At 38.9% G+C, this 26,526-nt stretch overlaps 1 protein-coding gene across 7 annotated transcripts in view; it reads left to right on the top strand.

The window, feature by feature from the left end:
* DLGAP1 (DLG associated protein 1) overlaps positions 1-26,526 on the top strand; it is an 871,196-nt gene that overhangs the window by 176,762 nt on the left and 667,908 nt on the right. For 5 of the 7 annotated variants that reach the window (XM_035718633.2, XM_049111854.1, XM_049111853.1 and 2 more), the window contains exon 3: positions 14,314-14,452. The exons of the other annotated variants lie outside the window; for them this stretch is intronic. The gene's annotated coding sequence lies outside the window, so the exon portion shown is untranslated. The remainder of the gene's footprint in view (positions 1-14,313; positions 14,453-26,526) is intronic. 7 annotated transcript variants of the gene reach the window in all.

Below are 26,526 nucleotides of genomic sequence, written 5' to 3'. Positions count from 1 at the left end.
GTTTGCATCTATTTTTCTCTCTCTCCTTCATTGGTTATCTTTTCTTCCCTGGTATACTTCCTTTTTTAAAAAAAGATTTTATTTTTATTTATTCATGAGAGACAGAGAGAGAGGCAGAGACATAGGCAGAGGGAGAAGCAGGCTCCCTGTGGGGAACCTGACGTGGGACTCAATCCCAGGACCCCAGAATCATGCCCTGAGCCAAAGGCAGATGCTCAACCACTGAGCCACCCAGGTGCCCCCCTGATATACTTTCTATTTAGCAATGCTATAGAATAAAATTATTCAAGGCTGTAGGGTGGCCAAGTCAGTGGGAGTGTCCAACTCTTAGTTTCCACTTGGGTCATGATTTCAGGATTGTGAGATCAAGCCCCTCATCTGGCTCCATGCTGAGCAGTAAGTCTGCTTGAGATCCTCTCCCTGTGCCCCTCCCCCTGCTCATTTGCTCACTCTCATTCTCTCTCCCAAATAAATAAATCTTTAAAAAAATAGAATAAAATTATTTAAAAATGCTGTTTCTTCCCTTCTAAGAGTTTCAAAAATAGCAATGAGATCAACACTTTCATATTCCAATAATTAAATATATATAATTACAAACATATACTATTTATAATTTTATATATGTATATATAAGCTATTAAAATCAAGTGAATTATAATTGTTTCTGTCCTTCAGCTCTTAGGAAGGTGAATTTTGGTCTCTGAAGAGTTGAACAGTTTTAATTGTACAGAAATATACAGTTGTACAGGTTAGTGGAGACCTCCAAGATAGTCTTCATTGACCCCCACTTCTTTGTTTTCACACTGTTGTGTAGTGCTGTCCTAAATTTTAGTAATTATGTGTGACCAGTAGGATACGGCAGGTATGATAGTTTGTCACTTCCAAGGTGCTGTTGTAAAAGATTATATCATCTATTTTGGCCAATCTTTCTTGCTCCCTTGGGTCCCTCACTCTGGGGGAAGCCAGCCCTATGGGGAGGCCTGTGTGGTGGGGACCTGAAGCCTCTTATCAGCAGCAGGCATCTGAGTGGTTTAGAAGTAGAGCTATATGTCACATTCAGCCTTCAAATGACTGCATCACCAGCTGACGGCTTTCTGCAACCTCGTGAGAGATCTTGAGCTAAGTGGTTGCCAGATTCCCAAACCTCAAACTATGTGAGATAATACATGTTCATTGTTTAAGGCTGCTAAGGTTTGAAGTAGTTTGTTGTGTAGCTATAAATAAATAACACACCATCCGACAGGAATACTTCCTTTGGGTTCCAGGTTAGAATTTATGGTTGCAGACATGTCTTCCAACTCTAGTATTGGTTTAAAAAAATGTAGATGGGGAAAAGTTTCTCATTTAAACATATGGTTGTTCAACAAATTCAGATATCAGTCAGCAAGTTGAGGGGTCATGCTAATGAGCTAGTTTTAGTCCATGTAATTTGCTTTGGAAAATCAGGTTAAAGAAAAATGGCTCCCTAGTCAAAATGATCTCTCAGTATTCTACAAATTTCAGACTCTATTAAATCACTGAGATTAGTAATCACATTTTTAAGAAGCAAAATGTCACAGGAGAGTTCCATATACAGAACAATTGAGTGTTAATTCTACTTACTGGATTAAAACTTTGTAGGAATCTGTTACTCCTTGAGAGAAAGTCTTAACTGAGGCACAGGGAGAAGGAAAAGGAATGTGAGAATTTCTTGTAAGTATTTATTGCATAACCCGAAGAATTTTGGAAAGCAAATGAAAAGCACAAAGGAAATTCAAAGGTGAGATTGGAAGTTTCCATAGACAAATTCTGCCTTCCTTGTGGTTTTACCTAGGGCCATGATGGCAGCTGGTGCACCTGGAGAAAACCCTACCCATCTGCTGCCTTCCCCTAGCATTCAGCTTGCCTCTGCTGGAGGTGAGCTTCCAGAATCAGTTGGGAAGACTAAGAACCTCGAGTTCTATTAATTCAGCCCAAGGTCCCCAAGGATTAGCATAATGAATCTAGATTTAGCCAATTGGCCTACATTTCCCTATACCCACCCGTCACTGCTAAAAGTTGATGGAAAAAAAGCAAGTGAAAGAAATGAGTCATATCAGGGTTTGGCTCAAGGCAGGGATTCTGAGCAGCCAGGTGACAGACAACCTGGGCAGAAGTCCAGACTCAGAGAAGGCAGGGGCAAGGTGGAAAGATGGTGAGGTGAAGAATAAATGCAAGTGGGGAATGAATCTTAGGAACCAGTTACAGATGTAAAGCAGCCATGGAGAGGGAGAAGGTCAAAGACCAGGAGCAAGTCTTGTACAGTCCTGCTTGGGAAACATTGAAATTGGACTTCCTTCTGCTTGTTGGACTGGATCTCAAAATATAAGCTCAGTGTGGAGTATAGACATGTGATGGCTGAGATGGGATCTGAGTATGGGAATGAGGAAACAGATGATTGCCCTGGAATGACTTCAGCATGTGGTTGTACTCACTACCTCTTCTCTTTTCCTCTTTATTTTTAGTTCAATGTACTAGGATTTCCCTGGCTCCTGAGAATCTTAACAACTTTCCCTGAAAATGCAAGAATGCACCAGACAAACTTTATGGATTTTCCATTTTATAATTGATTTCCCCTCCATAACTATGGCCCTCTGGAAAGTAATTTAACAAAGCACATATGACCAATTTATAAGAAGTTGTGGGAAAATATCTTCGTGTGTGCTGCTTGAAGAAACTTTGCTTAGGAAATCTTTCATTAGGATGTAATATGTCTTAGGCAGTTCTGCAATAGCAGCAGTACCAAAGACAGAGTGACTTATAAACAACCAAACTTATCCCTCAACAGTTCTGGAGATTCAGAAATCTAAGGGCAAGGTGCTGGAAGATTTCATGCCTGGTGAGGACCCTCTTTCTAACTCAGAGGTGGCCATATTCTCAATGTGTCCTCACGTGGAGATGAGGAAGCTCTGTGGTGTCTCTTTTAAAAAGGGACAGATTAAAAAAAAAAAAAAAAAAAAAAGGGACAGATTTCATTCATGAGAGCTTTACCTCATGACCTCATCACCTCCCAAAGTGATTCCCTTCAAATACCATCACACTGGGGATAAGGCTTCAACATAGGAATTTGGGGCAGGCGCAAATACAAATATCTAATCTATAGCATAATAATCAATTCAGTGTTAACCATACTATTTTTAATGAGTAGGGAGTTTTATTTGTAAATCATTTTCTGTTGTTTATGTAGTTGAATGTTCTGAAGTAGCTGTAGCCTATTTAAAGGAAATATATTGGGACACCTCGGTGGCTCAGCGGTTGAGCGTCTGCCTTCAGCCCAGGGCGTGATCATGGAGTCCCGGGATCAAGTCCCACATCAGGCTCCCCGTGGGGAGCCTGCTTCTGTCTCTCTGCCTGTGTCTCTGACTCTCTCTCTCTCTCTGTGTCTGTCATGAATAAATAAATCTTAAAAAAATAAAGCAAATATGTCATTAACAAATATGAAAGGCAGTGTATGAAGAACACCTTTCAAATTTGGTAGCAACCCGTTGTCATAGGACATGTTGAGATAAACCATAATTGATTGATTTATAAATATTTAAATTCTAGGCACCAGGTACCAAGATAAAATGAGCAAGATCAACATAGATCCTTCCTTCACTGAACTTAGAATTCTGATGGAAATGAAAATATTTTTCATCTAAAATTTTCTTTGTCTTCTTTAGCTATGCATTTTGCAGTCAGATTTTACAACCATTTATAAAATCTTTGTTTTTCTTTAGTTTTGCACTTTATTTAATATGCAAGTATTATTTAAACATAATACTTAAAACAATTTTAATAAGTATTCATTAGAACTAATGAAAGAATTGATTAAACCTCAAATGAGGCGTAATTGCATCTCAGATAATTAAAAGCAATGTAGAAAGATGTCTACTCTGTTCGTTTTCTATGGCTACTCTAATAAATTAGCACAGGCTTAGTGGCTTAACACAACACAAATTATCATGCGGTTTGGAAGGTCAGATATCTGACATGAATCTCGTTGAGCTAAAATAGAATTGTCAGCAGGACTTCATACCTTTCTGGAAGCTCTGTGGGAGAATCCATTTCCATGCCTTTTCCAGCTTCTAGAGGCTGATCGCATAGCTTTGCTGGTGACCCCTTCTTCCTTCCATGAAGCCCCCAGTGCCCAACTGAGTTCTTGTCATGCTGCCCTCTCTCTTATTATTCTTCTGCCTCTCTCTTCCACTTTTCAGAATGCTTATGATCATATTGGTTCAATCTGGATAATGCAGCATGATCTCCTTATGTTAATTCAGCTAATTAAGAGGTTTAATTTCGTTTGCAACCCTAATTCCCCTTTGCTATGTAACCCAATATAGTTATAGGTTCTGGTTCTCAGGATATGAGCACCTTTGGAGCTTTTATTCCACCTACTATAGGTGCTGAATTTTCTGTCAGTGCAAGAAATGACCACCCAGTCCAATACATATCTGTTCTCTTCAGGAAAAGATTCCAGCATCTGTTTGAGTTACCTGCTTCAATTTTTATTAACGTTGTCTAGCTCCCTGTACTGAATCTGAGGTTCACCTTGGACTGTTTGGGCCTTTGCACTTTTTCCTACAGCTCTGGGAGTTACTAGCCGTTATTCTTCTCCATTTGGAAACGGTTCATCCTAGCTACCTAGTGTCCATCAGGAGATTGTAAGGAAGATGTGCTTTATATATACAATGAAATAATACACAACCATATAAAGGATGAGGTCTTGCCATTTGCAACAACATAGGTGGATCTAGAGGATATGCTAATTAAAATATGTCAGACTGAGAAAAACAAATACCGTATGATTTTACTTGTGTGCAGAATCTAAAAAACAAGTATATAAATGAAAAGCAGACTCAGACCTGCAAATTTAGATTGCCAGAAAGGAGGCCATGGAGGAGTAGGCAAAATGGGTGAGGGGGGGTGGGGCAGGAGATACAGGCTTCCAGTTGAGGAATGAATAAGTCATGGAGTCATGGTAGTCAAGGACACTGTAATAGTGTTGCATGATGACAGATGGGACCTACACTTGTGCTGAGCACAGCATAATGCACAGACAAATTCAATCACTATGTTGTACACCTGAAACAAATGTAACATTGTCAACTGTACTCAAAAAATAAAAAATAAATTGCTGCTTTAGAATTAAAAAAATAAAAAATAAAAACTTTTCACAATTAAAAAAAAAAGGAAGCCATCACTGCACTCAAGCTTAGTTACTGACAGATGCGGAAGAGGTATAGAAGATTGGCTTTATGCACAATATTAAACATATTTATCTTATAGCAGCTAAACTCCTGGTCATTATTAATTCATTCAATTATCTTAACAATGCTGCAAGGGTAGGTACTTTCCCTGCGAATGAAGTCTTGATGGGAAGGAACATAATTTACTGCATGTCTACCAATCATGATTCCATAGTCTTTATATCTAGCCTCATAAATAAAAATAAGGAAGTAGGGATCCCTGGGTGGCACAGCGGTTTGGCGCCTGCCTTTGGCCCAGGGCGCGATCCTGGAGACCCGGGATCGAATCCCACGTCGGGCTTCCGATGCATGGAGCCTGCTTCTCTCTCTGCCTGTGTCTCTGCCCCTCTCTCTCTCTCTCTCTGTGACTATCATGAATAAATAAATAAAATCTTTAAAAAAAAAATAAGGAAGTAATAGCATTTTACTTTGTATTGATAACTATGGAGCCAGTTGGCCTAAAATTGTGTCCTGGTATAATTATGACAACTAATTTTTTTTTCAGATTTTTTATTTGTTTATTCATGAGAGACACAGAGAGGCAGAGACATAGAGGGAGAAGCAGGCTCCCCAAAGAGAGCCCAACAAGGGACTTGATCCCAGGACCTCCGGATCATGACCTGAGCCAAAAGCAGACACTCAACCACTGAGCCCTCCAGGTGTCCCTGTGACAGCTAAATATTCATGCATATTTCCCGTGAGTCAAAACCTGGTCTTAGTGCTTCCTGGGACATATCTCATTCAGTGCTCCTCACAAATTTGTTATGTAGGTGACACTGTCCTCATTTTACAGATGTGGAAACTGAGACACTCTAAAATTAAGCAAATAGTCCAGGAACACAGAGCTACAGATTACTAGTCCTAACCCCAGGAAGCCGGGGACAGAGACTACCCTGCTGTGCTGCCCACACATTGCTTTTATATTGCTGTGTCTGGGAAGCTTTTAAAATCTATTCATCTTGTCTGCACCCTGAATTACTAGTTCATTCGAACAGTTTTGTTGTTGTTCCCTTGCTTGCCATTAAATACTAACAATTACTTGATTTTGTTGCACTTAGTACAAAATGCATTCATTTCTTTTGTTTGTTCATAAGTGGGGCCACTGTTTTGAGATGGTGCAAGAAGACACTGTAAGTCCTCCTCAGTATTTTCTCTTTGCTAATTTCTTTTTTTAAAAAATATTTTATTTATTTATTCATAGAGATGCAGAGAGAGAGAGAGAGAGAGAGAGACAGGCAGGGGGAGAAGCAGGCTCCATGCAGAGAGCCTGACGTGGGACTCGATCCAGGGTAACCAGGATCATGCCCTGGGCTGCAGGTGGCACTAAACCGCTGCGCCACCAGGGCTGCCCTCTTTGCTAATTTCTGATAATAGAACCCACATAGACAAATATACCACCTGCGTGTTTGTGTGCATGCCCATAGGCGCACGCGCGCACACACACACACACACACACACACACACCGACTGCATAGGAAATACTTTTACTTCATTAGTTAAGGAACTTAGAAGTGCTGAGGACTAGCTCAAGTTTGCAGTTTTTCTGGCTGTACGCTGCTATTCTGCAACAAAACCTTGGAATTGCTGGAATTAACTAAATGCAGAACTACATAGCTATTGATGTGTTAAAGATACAAATGGATATGTTTTTCTTACCTTTGACAAGGAAAAGAGAAGAGAAAACAGAATCTTAACATTGGAAGGATCTTCAACAGTACCTAATGACCTAGTACATCTCTCCAATCATGAAATAATTTTTAGTTAGCATTCATGGCATTTTTAACGATGGTGAACAACTTTTTTATTCATTCCATTCTAACGTTAAGCAGATCTAATGTCTAGAAAGTTGTTCCATTATTGAGATGAGTTTCTGCTCACTTTTTCTTTGTAGGATTAGGTAATGAAGCACACTGCTTCACTGCTTGGTGCTTAATAGGAGTCCAGTATGGGGACACCTGGGTGGCTCAGTGGTTGAGCATCTGCCTTTGGCTCAGATCATGATCCTGGGTCCTTGGATCAAGTCCCGCATCAGGCTTCCACAGGGAGCCTACTTCTTCCTCTGCCTATGTCTCTGCCTCTCTCTGTATGTCTCATGAATAAATAAATAAGATCTTAAAAAAATACGGCCTTTTAAAAAAAATAGGAGTCCAGTATATATTTGTTCGATGTATATTCATTCGCTTTTAACACAATGAACATTCAGTTCAATTTAGTAAAAATCTGTTCACAGCCACTAGCAGTTAGATAGACTTTCTTTTTTTTCTCTTCTTTTTTTTTTTTTTTTTTTAGACTCTCTTTTTACTAGTTCACTGGCTACAGGAGACCAAGTCATACATGGATCACTTTAATTAAACATATATTACAAAATATGCAAAGGATGCCCCCAAGATATCCCTAGAGGGATTTTGAATGGGCTGGGGAAGTGGAAAAGAGAGGAGTCGTCACGAAATGTTTTCTGGAGTAAATAAGCTTGAGCTGAGTCTTAAAGATGAGGAAGAGTTACCCCTGAAGAAGGAAAGCAGAGGAGACAGGACACTTTAAGAAGAAGAATAGGAGCAAAAGAGCAAGGAGACAGCATGCTGTCAGAACAATAGAAGCAGCTCTGTAATACAGGAGTGTAGATTAAAGCAGAGAGCACGCTGCCGGCTGGAGGGAGGATGAAGCCAGCCCATCAAAGGCCACAAATACAGGTGTGGTCACCTTCTATTTGTGAGAGCTAGCTATCGAGGGCGGCACAGGGTCGCACAAGAACAGCTATCCTCTTTTCCTTAATTTGGCTTCTTTTCAAGCAAAGCAGCTCATCCCTTTATTCCTGACCCTCTATGTCACATTTTCAGTCCTGTTCCCACTATGGACATTCTTTGAATATCTTCTAGATACCAATGTACTGCTTGAAATGGGGATCCCAAAACTGAACTGGATATTCTGGTTGTTTCCTGACAAAATCAAAGTGTAAAGAAATTCATGTTTTTCTTTTGCACACTCTAATCCCATTAACGCAATCTATTTGCATTAACTTTTTGGTAAGCCATGTCATACTGTTGATACATTTGAGTGTGTAGCCAATTAAAATGCTGAGTCTTTTTTCAGATGGCCTACTTTGTAGGCAGGACTTTCTAATCCTTTCCTGATGTCTTTTTATTTTATTTAACCTTTGCGCATTTCTTTGCATTATTAAATTTCACCCAGCTCACCATGCCTTATCTTCCTGATGAGATCATTGGAATCCAGGCTATGTCTCCTGTATAATCACAGATTTAGCTTTTTGCCATTTACCTATGTGATGAGCATGATTTTATATCTTGGGGCAAAGCAGCATAGATCTATTTGTTCCTAAGAATTTGAGGCTTTGTAAAAGGCATGAAAAAGATTCTCACTCATCTCCTCCCACATAAAATATATATGTAACATTTGCCTAGAAATATGAGTATTAACAAGTGGTTTAACCCCATGAGATCTTCATTTATACTTAATATGTCCATACATAACAAAATAAACTGAAATACATGCCCCTAAAGAAGATAATGCTCCTTCCTTTCCTATTTCAGACAAAGGTAGAGACATTATTAAATATTTAATCACAAAAAAAATGATCCTTGTTTTCAACATACATGTCCCTGACATTATATGTACTCATTCCTTGATTTTCAAGATCCATGTTTATTATATGCAATTGTTTTTATTTTCAAGAGTTCTTGCCCTTAACATTATAGACTGGAATGTATACAAAGTAACAGACACTATAACACATAAAAGAGAAATCAGTAGACAACACAGAGAGATTATTCTGAGGGACAGTACATGTTATTTAGAATTCGATTTGAATTCTCCTTTAGGGTGCAAATAGCCCTTTGATGAAACTTGACTGTTTATTTTTGTTTGTTTATATTATTATTTCTATCATTTATATTACATATCACAGTGCATTAACCTTGCTGCCAAATATTAGGTGTTCTACTCTGTAATGACACATAGGTCAGTACCCAACCCAGTAAATGTCAAGGGACTGTTTTAGTTTTCTTTGGGATTTGGTTTATATCTAAAGATCATGTTACTTCTCCTGCAGGGTAATGCAGACCCAGAAAGAAACTGAGTCTCATCACCACCGCCACTGAATATATCATATCAGTAAAAATTTTCAGAGCACAATCTCTCTGCCATTTGGTAGGGAGAAAGTGGATGGACTTAATTAATGGATAAATTATCTTTTCCTTTGCCCCGTACCCCCAAAATATCCAATTTGTGTATGGTTTAGGCTCAAAGTAAATACACTGTTTTCTGTATGACTTTTTGAGTAGATCACACATATGAAAACAGTAAAGAGTTATTTCTTTGGGTGTGTTCCACATTCCGTATCTCTATACCCTCATCTCCTCTCACTAACCTCTCTGGTACTTCTTTTCTTTCCCCTCCATCTCTCCTCTGTCTTTTCCAGTTCCATTCTAACTGCCCCCCACCCCCTGCAGTGGTTTGCTGCTTTGCTGTATATACTGTGCTGAGAGTCCTTGAATTCATTTGTGTGCCAGGCATTGTCTGAAACAAAAATCATTGATGCCTTGCACATGTGTATGACTAATGTGTTCAGATGTACGTAGTTGCTTTCATGACTGATAACCTACAAAGTCATGTACAGGCCGTGCTCAGTTTGCTTGGCTGTATTCCTAACTTGGAAAACAGCTTGTAAGATCAGTGTTTCATGAGATTTGTATTAGGAGCATAGGGAGATAAAGGTTTAGAAGTCTGCATGGCTCCCACTCTTCTCAATATCTCAAGGTTCAAGATCATACAGGGTTCCAAAGATAAGGCAAAAGCAAAAGCCTAGGAAATTAGTGCATCCTCCACACTTGCTTCTGTTTGCTCTGTGATCATTTTCATTTTGGTATATGCACTACTAGGATTAGGGAGGTATTGCTATAATGAAGTATTAGGAAATTATTCAAATGAAATCAATTAAATTGTATTAATTTTTCCAAGTTGTATTATAATTTGGTTATGGTATATACTGTTTTAATATATATATTTTCAGTTTTCCCACATAATTTTGATATTTACATTATTCTTCCCTTTGGAGAGGAAAGGGAGAAATTTGTGGGTGATAAGCCTTTCTAGCTGGGGTGAGAGGGGGAATGAAATATAAAATAGAATGTGAATCCAAATCAAACTATCCTGTCCTTCAAAGATGGAAACTTTACATAAAGTAATTTGTCAACAGTTATTTGACAGTCTTGATAGTTATTTTGAAAATGGGGGTCTTTTGGGGTGCCTTGGTGGTTCAATGGGTTGAGCATCTGCCTTCAGCTTAGATCATGATCTCAGGGCCCTGAGGTTCAGCCCCATTTCAGGCTCCCTGCTCAGCAGGGAGTCTGCTTCCCCCCAACTCTCTGTCCCTCCCCACACACACTCTCTCTTTCTCTCAAACAAATAAAATCTTAAAAAAAAAAAAGAAAAGAAAATGGGGCTCTTTATTTTGTTTAAATACATATTTGACTCTTCCAGGGAAAATTCTCAAGGCTAATCCTAGCCCTGAATTTGGGGTGATAACATGGATCAGAGAAGTCACATGCTTCTCCAAGGAGAAACAAAAAAAAACCCTTGCTTTTAGGTGACAGACTTTGACAGTTTTTTTTAATATATGTATAGCTCCTGTCACAATCCATAATAATTGCTTAATAAGGAAATGGAAAATGAAGTGGCCAATTTATAATTTGCTCTAATTCCCTTTCATGTTGATGAGCATATTAATTCCTAAGGGTTTACCTATTGCTGGATTAGTTTATCTTTTGGAGGGCAGGAAGCCAGCAGGTATCTCAGTAATACAAAATCCTGAGAGTAAATCAATCAGGGGAGAGTAATAGAGCTTTGAGTCTTTAAACTAGAGTATATAAATACTCTGGGAGACAGTTCATTGAGAGGAGTAAATGATTTGACTGTCAAATTTCTTTGATGAATATGGTTTTAAGGCAAGTTCTTGTTAACAATTCTAAAATGCAACAGTTTCCATATTAAACCCTAACTATTTAGCCAGATGTTGCAATGAAGGTCATCTATACATGTATATGACAAACCCCAAATTTCAAGTTTAACAACCTAATGACTTGGCATCAGGTTATATTTTACCAGCTGAAGAGACTTTACCTGAGTGCCCTCCTCTAGCTCCTAAATCAGGTAATGGTCCCTCTTGCCACGTTGATGATTTTGGCATCCCATATACAATTTTGACATTTTGTTCAATATTTCTCCTCATTTTCCTCTTAGGGATCCTGACACCCCTCTGCTTACCCTGTATCCTGCGTTTACAAGGGTTTCAAAGTGTAAACACAACTAACCTCTTTACTCTTTCTGCCGGCTTCTCTCCTTGAAGTGAGAATAAATACACACACCATTAGAGTCCTTGGCAGCATGTTATTTCTGCTCTTTCAGCCAGAATCAATGTCAGCATCACCTTGTGGAAGTTTTAGTGGTGCTCTTCACATCTGCTCTGTCCAGGAGAGAGAGGACCCAGACATTGCATTCCTTCCCCTCCTCCTAGCCATCTTTATCCTTTTCTTTTAGTCAAGACACACATTTCTTTGTGTCTTTGGACTATCAAGGAAGCCTTGCCTTATAGAGCAAGAATAGTCCAATTGCTTTTGTAGCACATTGTGCTTTACAAGGAGGACACATTTTTAATATATTTGTACAGTTTTAGTACTTAACGTTCTCTGAGGAGAGAGCAAAAACCAGAATATTAGTATAAATCCAAAATATTTTTTCAAGGCTTTTACCACAAAGGACATTCATATAATAATAAAATGAAACCCTTGGTTCATCATGATGTATGTTTGTGCACACACACACACACACACACACACGCCCAGAGGCATATTTTTTCCCTAAGGATTCTAAGTTGAGTAGGTCAGAGTAAATGTTACAAAACACATGGGAGTAAAACTGATTTTTTTTTTTGGAAGTAGCAAAAGTTGTGCACAGGAGTATGATTTTTATTCCTAGTATTCATTTGACTAGGTGTTGCCACAGGGCTGGCCAGAAGAGCTGTGCATTGAGTGATTTGCTTGTAGTAATGCAGATAGTCAGTGGTTCAATCTGGATTAGCATCTGAATGCTTGCTTGATGCCTTGAGTTGTCAGTGTTCCACTTCACTCCAGTCCTTGTTCATAAACATGAATATTAAATAAATTATTGGGTAGGACATTAACATCTGATCTTTGTTAATTCTATTGCTAATGAAACCAAATAAAAAATACTGACAACGAATTCCCTTGGGATTAATTGAAATTTTCTAGATCAAAAGTTTGTAGTATTTTATATTAAACACGGTTGCCTTTGTACCTTTTTCTTTGCCTTTGCAAAAGTAAAAAAAAATAAATTTATATTTAGCTTATTTGGGAAAAAGATTATTTATATCACCTAGGTAGAGGTTTAAGTAGTAATGCCTCTCAGCCTTAGTTTTAGAGCTGAGACGTGTGGGAATAGTTTATAAGAAATGACCTGGACTTCAGGATAGATGAAATGGTGGCAGAAAGATGCTGAGTTTCATTAGTAGAGCTCTTTTTTTCCATGCTCAGAGTTGGCACTTTGCTGAATATGGAGAACAGTGGTCACTAATGAGCACAGATAAACACACTCACACACACACACAAATAAGTAAACACAGAGCAAAGGGTGAGGAAAAACAATTTCCTTAGCAAGATGGTAGACAGACAGTACTTTGTTGAATAAAGTCACGAGTTAAGAGCCCAGAAATCTGCAATTTGGGACAAATGAAAACAAGTCTTCATAGTCATTTGTCCCCTCTGCTTCCCAAACAGGATCAGTAAATTGTGGCAAAAGGCAATCTGAAGGCGAAATGAACTTGGATGTGTACACTGTTCCATAATGCATTGAGTCTAAACCTCTGTGAAGGGGTTTAGAATCTGATTCTAATTCCTGCAGTATTTCCTACTACCCCTCAGTGCCTCTTCTCTGCTTTGACCAGGTTGATTTGATTTCTTCACTGGTTCATCAAGAGAATGTTATGCCTTTGTTTATGGTTTCTCCCACTCTGCCTTTTAAAGCCTCTGCATGTCTTCCCAGATTTTGTCCCATTGAACTCCATACTAGTCTTCACGGTGTAACACTGGACTACCGGCTGTCCCGATTCATCCTTCTGTATGTTTCCTCTTCCATTAAGCTATTTCAGGTCATGTCTTCCTCATTTGTGTTTCTACACCTATCACAGAACCAAGGGGCACTAGAGGACATTCCTTGATTCAGTGTGTCTCTGTGAGAAGTAAGAAGTAGGGTCAGATGGGAAGAAAATTTTTGCATTTCAACCTTTCCCCAGTTTTCATAAACTGGGACAGGTCAAGATGTACATATTTATATTAAAAAGATGCTAAATTTTTTAATGCTCTCTTAGTGACCTCAGGGTCTGATTGTCTGCAGGAAAATATAAACAATGTGATTGGAAGCATTATTTTAGATTCTGGATGTGCTTCCACCTATAGGACTAAAGATAGGAATAATGTCTTAGATGAGTCATGACGGAGTCTAATAAAACCTAGATATTAGACCTGCCTCCATTACCAGTGGGTAGGCATTTCAGAATTAACATCAAGAGCTATCAGTTTTCTTTCAACAAGCTGGGTGACCATGGCCATGGTGTTTACCTTCCCTGGGTATGATCATCCTTATTAAGCTTCAAAGCAGTTTGGACCAATTGATCTATCTCTAAATCTTGCAGGGCCAAAGTTTCCATTTCCATATAATTGTTGATAACTGAGGTCATCAATCAATAGTAGCATCTCTTCTTCTTTTTAAAAAAAATTTATTTATTTTAGAGAGAATGTGTGGGAGGGGCAAAGAGAGAGGGAGAGTCTCAAGTAGACTACATGCTGAGTCTGGAGCCCAATGTGGGGCTCGATCTCATGACCCTGGTATCATGACCTGAGCTGAAACCAAGAGTCATGCTTATCTGACTAAGCCACCCAAGCACCCCAACAGAAGCTCCTCTTTATGCAAAATAAGATACGTGTGGTTTATGGCACTTAAAACAATCATTTCTAAGAATTAGAATTCTAAATTTTAGGCCTTGAGAAGAAGAGCCTCCCAGAAATCATTTGCCATGGCCAAGCCTTTTCTCTCTCCTACAACCGTGCCCACCTTACACAGCACAGCATGGACATGATAAAGATGTGCAGATCTTCAAAGTTATTGTGCATCATGTGGTGAGTAAAATATGAGATGTTATCTACTAAAGACTTATTTTTGTCTTCTCTGAAGCAGAAAAATTCTAGAAAGGGAAAGGCAGGGAAGCTGGCACAGAGATGAGAGGTACAGGGCCCAACACGAGAGCAAAGGGAGATGGAAACAACGGACCAGTACAGACGTAAATGGAACGGACTGCTGGAATTGGATTGAATTACGAAGGACTTTTGTCTGGTCTTGAGCAAAATCTACCAGAGATTGGGTAGCTATTTATACTTATTCCGGCCCAAAGCAGCTGTTAGTATCTATACTAGCCTAAATTGTGAGCACATTAGAAGTAGGGATAATGTCTTTTCATAATAAGAAATAAGTCCTAAGAAATATCTCTGTCTCGTTTACTATGTTCACATATCTCAGAACATTATTTTCTTTTTCTCACTGAAACTTATCTTTTGGGTAAATCATAATCCTACTGCTCTTTTTTTTTTTTTTTTTTTTGTAACTTCAAAGCATCCTGCAAAAGGTCAGGGCTGAATGGATGGACTTGATTGGCCACAAAATCCTACTGTGTCATGTGTTAATGTATTTCTTAGATGTTTCCTTCGTGTGACTTTGCTGAGTTAATGAATGATCATTTGCTATTTCCCCAGAAGCAGAGCAAGTTGGTGAGTAGCTGATATATCACTACCTACAGTTCACACTGCAGCAACTGCCTGCATTTATCCTCTTCCAGGGATTTCAAATGCCAGCCCCCAGCACTAGGCCTATTGATAACAATCTTGAACTGCTAGGGTACTTTGAATCTGAAGATCAATCTCCATGTATCTTAAAAGCATTCAGCTTCAAAAATTCTTGAAAGTGAGAAAGATGTGACTTTGTTTAAGAAAGAAAGGTGGCTCATGATTAGTGGCCATCACAGCCATTGTGATATGTGAATTGGTTTCTGATGTTCAGTTCTGCGGTGATAAACAGCACTGACATCTGGGGCAATGTTCTCTCTTGTCTCATCATCAGCAAATGTTTTCTTTAATGGCTGCATTTGAATTCGGCAAAAAAAAAAAAAAAAACTGTTATTTTTGGATTTGAAGGTAAACCTAATTGCTTTGTTTTGTTTTGAATATTCAGCTTTCCCTTTCTTAGCTATTAGATTAAACGGAAAGCAGAAATGTTTTAAAAGCCCATTGCTGGAAGAGAGTTATGAGTGCTCTTTTGCGCAAAACAAAGGAGTCAACAATTCAATGTTTTGTGGGAATGTTGCCAATTTTTCTTTTTTTTTCCTTTCTAACTCCTCAATATTAGTGAACTCAGTTTATTTTCAGTGGGTATAATAAAGCCATTGCCAACCCCACCTTTAAATATTTTCCCCAGATTCCCCCTATCGATACTGAATACTCTCAATATTTCAGAAAGATACACTCCAAATTGTTGTGTCAGCCTCCATTTACGGAGGTCTAAGTGAATAGACATCATTGCACACTCACAATAACAGAATGACCAAAAGGAGGCAAAACAGAAATGAGACCCACTCAAAATTCCACAGAATGCCTCCCTCTCTGTTGCGCATGAAAGCATTGCTTCTCTGGTGACACAGCGCTGGTAGACGCTCCCTGAACATTCCTTATGGCAGCTCAGTGTCACTCCGCATGGGGACATGCGCTTCAGTTCTAGATGCCAGATGCTTGTTAAGTTCTTGGTTCAGAGCTCCTTGAGAGCTAGGATGGTGCCTGGGATAGTGAATGCTCAGTGTATACATGTTACCCACCCCTCTGACAATGCCAAAATAAATGTGGGCCTGGGAAAGAGGAGACACAGCAATGACGGATGCTTTAGAAATAGATGAAGAGGGTTATTTGTCTTAGAGACACATGAGCTGAAAGTTAAACCATGTTCTTTCTCCCCTGGTAGCCTCAAGCATATGTCCAAGGTACCCTCCTGAGGCTTAATAGGGAATGCGGCCGTGAGATCCTCATTCATATTTTCTTTAGCAAAGCTCAGCCTACAGCACTTTTAACATTGGCTTCTGTGTTGGATGTTATTTGAACCAAGGGCCGTGGGGCTACCAAATATTTTTAAATCCTATTTTGTTGTATAAAGAAAAATAGTATGTGGCCAACAAATATACTCTATTTTCACTGGATTTTAAATGATGCAGAGCACTCATGGGCATCTGCTTACTCATCTGTCAAGTGAGACCTTGAATTTTTAGTCTTCTTCAATTTTAAGCAAATTCTATCATTCTCCAAGGAGGGCCATATACTACAGGGGATGGTCTCCAAATTGATTACTAAGAAAATGACTGGGGGGGGGGCACCTGGGTGGCTCAATTGCTGAAGCATCAGCCTTTGGCTCAGGTCATGATCCCAGGGTCCTGGGATGGAGCCCCCCATCAGGTTCTCTGCTCAGCAGGGAGTCTGCTTCTCCCTCTCCCTCTGCCTGCTGCTCTGCCTACTTGTGGGCTCTTTCTTTTCTTTCTTTCTTTCTTTCTTTCTTTCTTTCTTTCTTTCTTTCTTTCTTTCTTTCTCTTTCTTTCTTTCTTTCTTTCTTTCTTTCTTTCTTTCTCTCTTTTTGTCAAAGAAATAAATAAAGCATTTTTTAAAAAAAGAAAGAAAAACCCTGGGGGCAAAATAAGGACCCCCTTGGTCCCATCTTGCCTGACTCTGATTTAGTAGGCCTCCTCTGAGCTCAGTGCTCCCATCTGTAAGATCAAGTTCTCAGACTAAATGAACTTGACAGACCTTCCAGCTTGAAAAGTCACACAATTCAACATCTGGAAAACTTTCTTAAAAAATAAATAACTGATAGGACTTATGTCTATGAGGTCTTTAAAAAGAAAGACAAACACCTATCCCTCTCTCTGTCTCAGTGCACCTAAGCATGTTTTCCTGGAGCCTGGGCCCCTCTTAAATTAAAGTCCTTTCATGTCTGTGTTTCTAGAAAGTATTTAGTCCAGTTGAACTTAGCTTCTTGGGGCATTATATATTTTACTTGTGTAAATTCTACTCATGGTTTTGTGATCTCTTTCAACCAGAATTAGGACAGGAAGAGGAGTGTGTTTTTATTTTTGTGTATAGGTGTTTGACATTTTTTTTTTGCTTTGTTTTGTTTTGTATTGGATATATTAGACATGGTAGCTGACTCAACTGTATAGTTATATTCTTCCTAAATCCATACTTCAGGATTCAGGATTTTGTTTTATTTTTTTCAGTGTTACATGGATCTGCTTTTAAATAAACTGTTGAAGCAATCAGATGTTGAAAAATTTCTTGTTTTTTAGTTCAGCTCTACAGGGGGAGTCTGTATGACAGAAGTGACACGTTGTCACTCCCCTTCATAGTGGGAAGTTGCATTAAACTGGGTACAAAGACTCCGTTTTTCTCCTTTTTTAGGTAAAGTTTCTCAGTAAAAATGCTGCTTACAAATGATGGTGATAAGCCTGAGAGGTGCAAGGCCACTAAATATGAACATAAAATTATGAGAACACATATTTCTGGGCTGAAAAAAATTAGCCCCTCAGCAATTTAATTAAACATGAAATATAAAAGAGCGAAAATATTCTTTAATGGTGATCTTCAAAATTGTTGGCATCAGGACTTTCTCAGGTACAGAGAAACAGTGTGACGCTGCAGCTGACGAGTTTATTTTTTGCTCCTTGTGAACTACTCAGGGAGGTGACAGCTATGAGTGTTGTACCTAATAGCAGGAGCCAGCTCACCACAAATTATAAATACTGAGGTTAACGTAGTGATAACTTCTCCCACTTAAACATTTTACCCTCTCAAGTAACAAAACCTTCTGTTTCTTCTAAGTCATAACTTTTCTTTTGAAACTGCTATGTGGGCCAAGGGCAAAGAAAGCATCTTGGACTAGAAGGGAAGTTTCCCCAAGACATCTGCAGATACTGCCCCCTGCCTGCCATGATGTTCCAGAAGAATTTCTGCTGGATTTGTATGTGCAGTTTGCTTGGTGGAGCTTAAACCCTTTTCTCTACAAAGAGCCCAGGCTGGTAAAGTGACCTGCCCAAAGGCATGTGGCTGAAGCATATCAGCTTAGAGACTTTAGATGCAATTATGGACAACAGAATAGTAGGACAAGATAAAGAACGTTTGCAAATGGCCTATGGATATGGGGAGATTGAAAGTTGAAAACCACATAATAAAATCCCTCCCTACTGAATGGCTACTGACTGTGCTTAGGGTCACTGTGTTGCTTGACTCCTTTGGGCAAATACATCTAGAAACGATATCCATTGTTATTTATCTTTGCCAGAACATCCAACCATATCAGGCCATTAATTTGATAGGTTCTTCAGTGCTCCCAAGTAGCCAAGAGCACACCTGGTCTGTTTTCTTTATTTTACAAAATGAAATTCCATTCGTACTTCATTCATTCACTCCTTTATTCATCAATTCAGGAAATACACATGGAGCATTTAATGTGTGCCAGGAGATGTTCTATGCATTGGGAATAATAGTGTGAACAAAATGGACCAAAACTTCCCCTCATGCTGCTGACATTATAGAATAGGGAGCATACAACAAGGAACAGAGTAAATTCAGACAGCACATATAGTGTCTGATATGGTGATGGGTGCCCTGGAGAGAAATAAAACAAGGAGGGGACAGTGTTGGAATCTACAGTACAGGAGGAAATGAAAGAAAGCCTAGCCGAACAGGTCATATCTGTGCAGATGGGACGCAGACAGGTACTAAGTGGACATCTGGATGTTCCAGATGGAGACAGCACCCAGGGCCCTACGTGGCAGGCTGTCTGGCGAATCTGGGTATGCTGATGCAGCCGCAGGGGTGCTGGAGAAGGCTGAGGCCAGAGGCTGCAAACATCAAGGAGACTTGGATCCCACTGAAAGGACTTTGGCTTTCCTCTGAGGGAGAAAGAAAACTACTTGGTAGGCTTTGAGAAAGGAGTGACATGACTGACTTTTTTCTTGAGAGACAACTGACATAGAAAATTATATTAAATTCAAGTGTAATTGACTGATTGTGTAAGAGTCTCATTGTGGCCACTGTGTTGAGAAAAGACTGAAAGGGAGAGATTGGGCCAGAGTGGTGGGGGGTTTGGGTGGGGGGGTCATTTGTAAGCTTGAGAAGGATAATAGGGATCCAGGTGGAGGTGAAGGAGGAGAGCTTGATACATGAATCTGGAGTTCAGGGGAGCTCTGCGTTGATATTTCTAGCTCTCCTTTTCTACATTTATGGTAATGTGTCTAAATGTCTCCCCTCTTCCCCCGTGAATAATTAAACAGATTCAGCAGCTTCTGTAAGAAAATGATACAAAAGGCAGTTAATTAAAGCAGAGAGCCATTTGTGGGCCTGATTTACGGGAAAATAATAGAGAAGAAAAGGAAGTTTCACTTCAGGATAAAATAAATCCTTATGGGTGAAATATTGACAAATATTGCAGACTCCAAGGAATAAACATCCTTAAGGAATTGAAAATATGGTTAGGGCTCCTGCTTAGGGCTCCTGCGTTGTGTTCTTCAAGTCACTGTGAAGGTCATTGTTAATTGTTTCCTTTGAGTTTTAAAGTCAACATTGATGCTTGTTTATTCGTTTTTTTTTTTTTTTTTCTTTTTCCTCCTGCTAGGCTAATTAATGCAGTTATATAGGAATCCAGGATAGGCTTGTGGAGAGGCAGCATGAGCCTGCAGCTGGAGCTCCTATGTGAAGGGCAAGGGAGCCAGGAGTGCCCTGTCTAGTGCTGACATTTGAGAGTGACTTTGATTAAAATCACCAAGGTTTTGTTCATCTCCCTTTCCACTGGTACCAGGTTAATACCCAAGGAATTAAAGTAGTTTAGTTATGTTTCTCACTGGAATATTGAATTTGAGATCTCTGTATATACCAAATTCTTAGAAAACAGGCATTTAATGATATAGTAGAAAGAAGAGTGAAAACTTGGTTTATACTCTCACATCTATCACTGAGTGACCTTGGGAAAGGCATTTAATCCTCTTGACTATAGTATCTTTATCTTTCAAAACTTTGCTAAGAAAAATACAGGATAACGTTTCTACGGATGCTCTCACAGTAATGGGAAATAGAAATGAGGTAGTAGATCATAATCATTAAAACCATGAAAGCTGAGTCTAGACCTACTCTGGTTCCAGTTTTCATCCCAGCTAGGTGAACTTGGCCAAGTTTTCTGAACTTCTGCGAGCTTCAGTTTCATCATTTGAAAAATGGGACTACTAGTATCACATCTCATTTAACAGGTGATTTTGAAAATTAAATGCCTTAATCCATACCAAATGCTTACACCGTGCCCAACGCTTGAGTGTGCTGAGTGGTGATTTGCCGTGGATAGTACTACTCGTATGGCTACTGCTATATTCCTCTTCCTCTTCCCCACCACCAGTACCACTGTAGGTAAACTTCTCAACATAACCAAAGCTTCTTAGAGGGTAGTAGAGTTCCAAACATAATTTTGGAATGACAGACCTTATCTCATTGGGTGTTACAGCTTTGAAGATATCTTTATGAAAGAATTGGTACCTCTCTTGCTCTCTCTCTCTCTCTCTCTCTCTCTTTTTTTCCCTTGAATGGAGAAATCAAGTTAAGTTAATAGATGTCATGGGGAGTTGGAAAGAAACCTAATGAACTTGAGGCTTTGTCATTCCAAATCAAAGAAGGTACTTGACCATCTATTGTACAGGCCACAACAATTCTGACACTACCTTCTAGATCATCCCGTGATGATCTAGAAGAATCTTGTTTTCTCTTCTAAATAGTTACCTTGAAGACTGAAGTCCAGATTCACAAGGAGATGGGGGTGTGGGGACAGGCGCTGTGGACCGTGGGACTCATGCTAGCCAACTCCTCACTGGAGCAAGAAGTGGTGGCTGAGTTCATGGTCTGCTAGATTCTCAGCACCCCCAGAAGTGTAGAGCATGTGACGAACACTCAATGGGGTGAAATGGGAGTTAGAGGTCTAGTGATATCATAGATACTCTGCTTTAACATCCCCCTGATATAAATGTTCTCAGGCTATCTGTGCTTAGCCAAAGGCCCACTTGAAAACAAATTTTTAAAAAGCAGAAAGCACCCCCAAACAGAACACTGGTAATAGAGACATTCTAAGTCAGTGAGTAACAGAAAACAAGGGTGGGGTGGTTTCAAATAATGGGTACATAATACTTATTGAAAATTAAATGCATACTTTATAGAGTTAGTTGTATACATACACATGCTAACAATACAATTGGTGTGTGCTTTTCTGTTACTACCAAATCATCCAGTTTTGTTACTTCTAAAACTGCTATATGAAAAAGTTTTGTCCTCAAAATTCTGACTAAATGTGTTTGGTCTTTTGAAAAAACACCTGCCATGATTCTTCTTCTTCTTCTTCTTCTTCTTCTTCTTCTTCTTCTTCTTCTTCTTCTAAATAAGGGAAGTGAAAAAAAATCAGAACATTTTCTTCCCTATTGTTAAAAAATGAAATTCAACTGAGTAAATTTTAAAGATCTTATTGGCTTTATCCAATGATTCATGAATTGGGCAGCATCCAATCTAGCAGATAGAAAAGAACACGGAGGAGCTGTACTAAATGAAAGACTTTTATAGGCAGAGGGTATAACTGAACCAGTGTGAGTTTGCTCCTTGGTGAGTCAGAAACTGCACCAGGTTAAGCTGGCACACAAAGAAAATGTATTTGCACCAAATACGGAGACCACGAGGATGGCTTCCAAAGCCAAGCCTCTCTAAGCAAGGGTGAATGGGTTCCTTTTGTTGAGGGTTAAGATGAATATTTACATAGGGAAATATGTCTTGTCATCCCTAGAGGCAGGCGTAGGGCTGTGCATGCACCTTGAAAAAACATGCCTTTTCATATGTTGTGTTATGTAAATAAGGCTTGTGCTCCTCCTTGGGTGGAGATTTTAGTATTACAATGAGATAAAGGTGATTGTAGGTCATTCCAAAGGTCACTCCAAGCTGTGTGAATCTGGGGTTTAGCTCAAAGGGTCTGCATGATATGGGCAGAGGAAAATCTTGTGTGTGTGTGAGGGGGGCATTGCTACCATTTGAGGGATGGTTTCTGGTTTCATTTGCCTGAGATAAGAGGTAAGCTTGAAAGAAGAGCTTAAGGGAAAATGTAAGACAAAGGTTAGTATGAGCAGGTGGGCAGTAAAGGTCTAGCTTAGGGTCTAGCTGATGACAGGGGGAGCAGGAACATGAAGTTATACTAGCAAACAACAGATTGGTTGAAGCAGCATCACCTTCCTTTTTTTATTTATTTTTCTTAAATATTTTATTTATTTATTCAATGAGAGGCACACAGAGAGAGAGAGAGAGAGAGAGAGAGAGAGAGGCAGAGAAACAGGCAGAGGGAGAAGCAGGATCCATGCAGGGAGCCCCATGTGGGACTGGATCCCGGGTCTCCAGGATCACGCCCTGGGCTGAAGGCAGCGCTAAACTGCTGGGCCACCGGGGCTTCCCTCACCTTCTTTTTAAACAGGTTATTTCACTAGTTCTGATCAGATGATCTCTGATTCATTGGTTTAAGATTCCACTTCTGGGAGAGTTGAAACTGTAATTAAGTCTAGCTTTGATGATAGGGGGCTTAGCACAAGTGACTGTATTTTGAGACTGTTGTCCTCTTTTAAATAAATATTTATGTTAAGAACTTCATAAAACCTAATTATGCTTTATTATATTTTATAATTTTATCATCCTCTGCTCCTTCTGAGGAGTATCAGATAAATATCCCCTAGACACACATGCACACAAACGCTCTCTCTCTCTCTCTCTTTCTCTCTCCACGCAAATAATAAAAACTCCTCAATAATAATAACTAAGACAAAAAATATGGGGATGCAGAGTTCCTCCTCCTCAAGTGGTGCTAAAATTGCATGTTTTCAGTGGTAATGTTTGCATATGTATTGAAGGCACTGGATGTTTATGAAAAGGTTCTCCCATTCCACGAAGATGACTTAAAAGGAAGCTTTGCATATGAAAAACTGATGAATCTGAACCCTGCCCCCAATCTTACTTCCTTTTCAGTAGGTAGGTGTGATCATGTTAGGTGAATAAAAGAGCGTGTTTGCATTTCATTGATATAAATGCTCTCCAGCTCTCTAGAAATAGCAGCAGAATCAAATCTTACTTAAAAAGAAAGCCTAATGCTTCTTGGCAAAGTGATACTGCCCAAGCGGATTCTGATGATGCATCATTATTCCCTGCTGTAAGGTCAATGAATTGCTCTGGGACTCTGTGTTATCTCTGTGCTGCTGTTGTTTGGAACTTGCTGCTCATTTTGAAATCTAGGCCTATTGCTTATAAAGAAAAATAGCTTTGCTAGGATTAAGACTTTGAAGACATTGGAATGTTTGTTTTATTGCCTTAGAAGAAAAAAAAAAACAAAGCAATAAAGCTGCTAAAACAGCAAGCTTTGCTTTTTTTCTGAAATCCCTTACTTTAGTAAAGAAATGTGCTGGAGAATCTCTTTGTAATATTAGCTCCTGAATGAGAACATCTATCTTTTGTGGGTTTCCGGTCACATTTCTAACTCATCACAATATATGTCTTTGTAATACTGATGGAAGAAAGGGTGTGCATAAAATGTTGGAGTGCCAACGGCAATTAATATGGCAATATTTGGACTTTACAAAATTAATAACCATAGTACTCGCCCTCATGAATGCCGCGTGCCAAATATTCTCCAAAGCATGTGTAGGAGCTTACACAATTTGAATGCTGGGGTGATATTTTGAATAATAACAGCAGTTGTTAAAATAGTAGTAGACTGCAGCTATCACAACTGCCAGGTTGAACCCTAGGAAATTGCTAATATTAGATCATTTTTAACCTATGAAGTGGGAATTGCATATAATTTAACGTGACTATACTTATCATAAGAATAACAAAGAACTGAATGTTTACTGAATTTTATGAGCTGTTGAGAAGATGTTTTACCAGACCCTTGCCACCTCATAACAAAAGTTCTAGCGATTTATAATGTTGTCACAGTGTACTTGGCATTATACTGGACTAGGGCAGATATAGAGATGCAAATAGCTAGAATTTACACTATGCCCTTTGGCCTGTGAACTAAAAGCAATTTCATCCTATATTCTTTATCCTCTTAATATCCTTGTGATGTGGATAGTGATAGGATCCTTCCTATTTTATGGTTGGAGAAAATGATGCAGAGATCAAGTAATCTACCTAGAACCATTTAAGTATATGGGCTTGGGAGGGGGACAACATTTGATATAGAATTAACAAAAAGTGACCAGTCACCTTCATTGTACTGTCATTGCCATTTCTCTACTCATTAACTTGGTGACTCCTAGCAATATGATTATTCTGTCATGCTTAAAGCAGTATTTACTCCAAAAGTATTCATCACATGGTTTCTATTCGGTATATTGTGTAAAGTAAGTAGTTTGTTTTTTTTTTTTAAGATTAATTTCAGAGACAGAGAGTGGGAGAGAGCAGGGGGAGGGGCAGAGAAAAAAAGGAGAATCTCAAGCAGACTCCCTGCTGAGCACAGAGCCCGACATGGGGCTCCAATTTATGATCCCGAGATCATGACCTGAGCTGAAATAAAGAGTCAGATGCTTAACCAACTGAATGACCCAGGCATCCACGGTAGTTTTTGTCTTGAAGAGATTGAATTTAATGTTATGGTGATGTTGAAAATCTCAAATCTCAAAATCTAGGAAAAAAAGATGTTATCTGACGTGTAATTCTTTTAAATTAGAAAACTAAAGTTATTTGTTGAATTCTTAAGTGGCACATTAATCTGATGAAAGCATATTCATCTTAAGTATCCTCTCCTCCTACAGAGGATTTTTAGGAAGAAACAGGATCTTGTTAGCCAGACTCCTGCTGACATTCTTACCTATGAAAATACATTTTAAATTATGGTCCTAACTGATGTTAGATAACATTATCGTATTACGATGCCATTTCTTAAGAGTTTATTTAATCTCTACACCCAATGTGGGGCTTGAACTCATGGCCCTTAGATCAAGGGTTGCATGCTCTTCTGACTGAGCTAGCCGGGCACCCCTCAAAATGCCATTTTTGATGTACTTCAGATAATATGATTATGTAGTAGAATATCTGAGTTCTTAAGATACAATGCTGACATATTTAGGGATAAAATGTCATGATGTCTGCAACTTCAAATGATACAACAGAAAGGAAACAAAAAGTAGCAAGGATGAGCAAAATAATGATAATTGGTTAAATGAGATGATGAGTACACCGGTGTTTCTTTTATTACTATTAACTTTTCTGAAGGTACGAACAATTTGGAAATAATGAATATAGAGAGAAAACTTTCCAAAATATTGATAGCCTGATTTTTTTAAAGTTCATTTACATGTCTCTTACCTTTTAACCACAGTGTATAGTAGCCCATCTAGGAAAAAACAAACAAAAATAGATAACTGGGTTTACTTTTCCCCCAAAATGAAAACTACACACCTGAATGAAATATCCCACTATGCTTATTTTAAAAATGGTAAACATTTCTGATGCCAAGGATAAATCCCCAAGTGATAATATTTATCATCCAAGTAAATGGACTTAGACATAAACAGCGTGGGATATGGGGATATCACGGGATAGTACATTGCTATGGAATTGTGTTTGGTATTTAAATTTGTGTTATCATGGGTTTGGTGGTGAAATCTAAAACATATAATCATGTACTATAAAGTGACCTTGAGTCACCTCTCTATCTGACAATACAGTGATGAAGACTATCTTCTCCCACAGGGATGGATTCTCTTCACATGATGCCCCATGAATGCTGAGCCATGGGAGGACCTGGCAGTTAGTTTACTAAAACAAAACTGGGACAGGACTGCCCTAGTACTCTCAGCCCATCTATTATCATTTGCCTCCACATACCTGAGAATCACAATAATTCTACTTACTACTTCTGTTACTGTTATTTAGGGAATACTTAATTATATGCCAGGCACTTCCTACCAGGAAGGAATTATTATTATATTCATTTTACAAATGAGGAAATTAAAACTGATAAAAATTTTAAGTAATGTTGTCCAAGAAGCCATTTTTAAATGGTCTTAGGCGGACTTTTAATGCACGTAGGTACGAGTCCAGAA

This window comes from Canis lupus, chromosome 7 (assembly GCF_003254725.2).
Source record: "Canis lupus dingo isolate Sandy chromosome 7, ASM325472v2, whole genome shotgun sequence".
Lineage (NCBI taxonomy): Eukaryota > Metazoa > Chordata > Mammalia > Carnivora > Canidae > Canis > Canis lupus.
The sequence above is the reverse complement of the archived record's forward strand: the minus strand, read 5'-3'. Positions and strand labels throughout refer to the sequence as shown.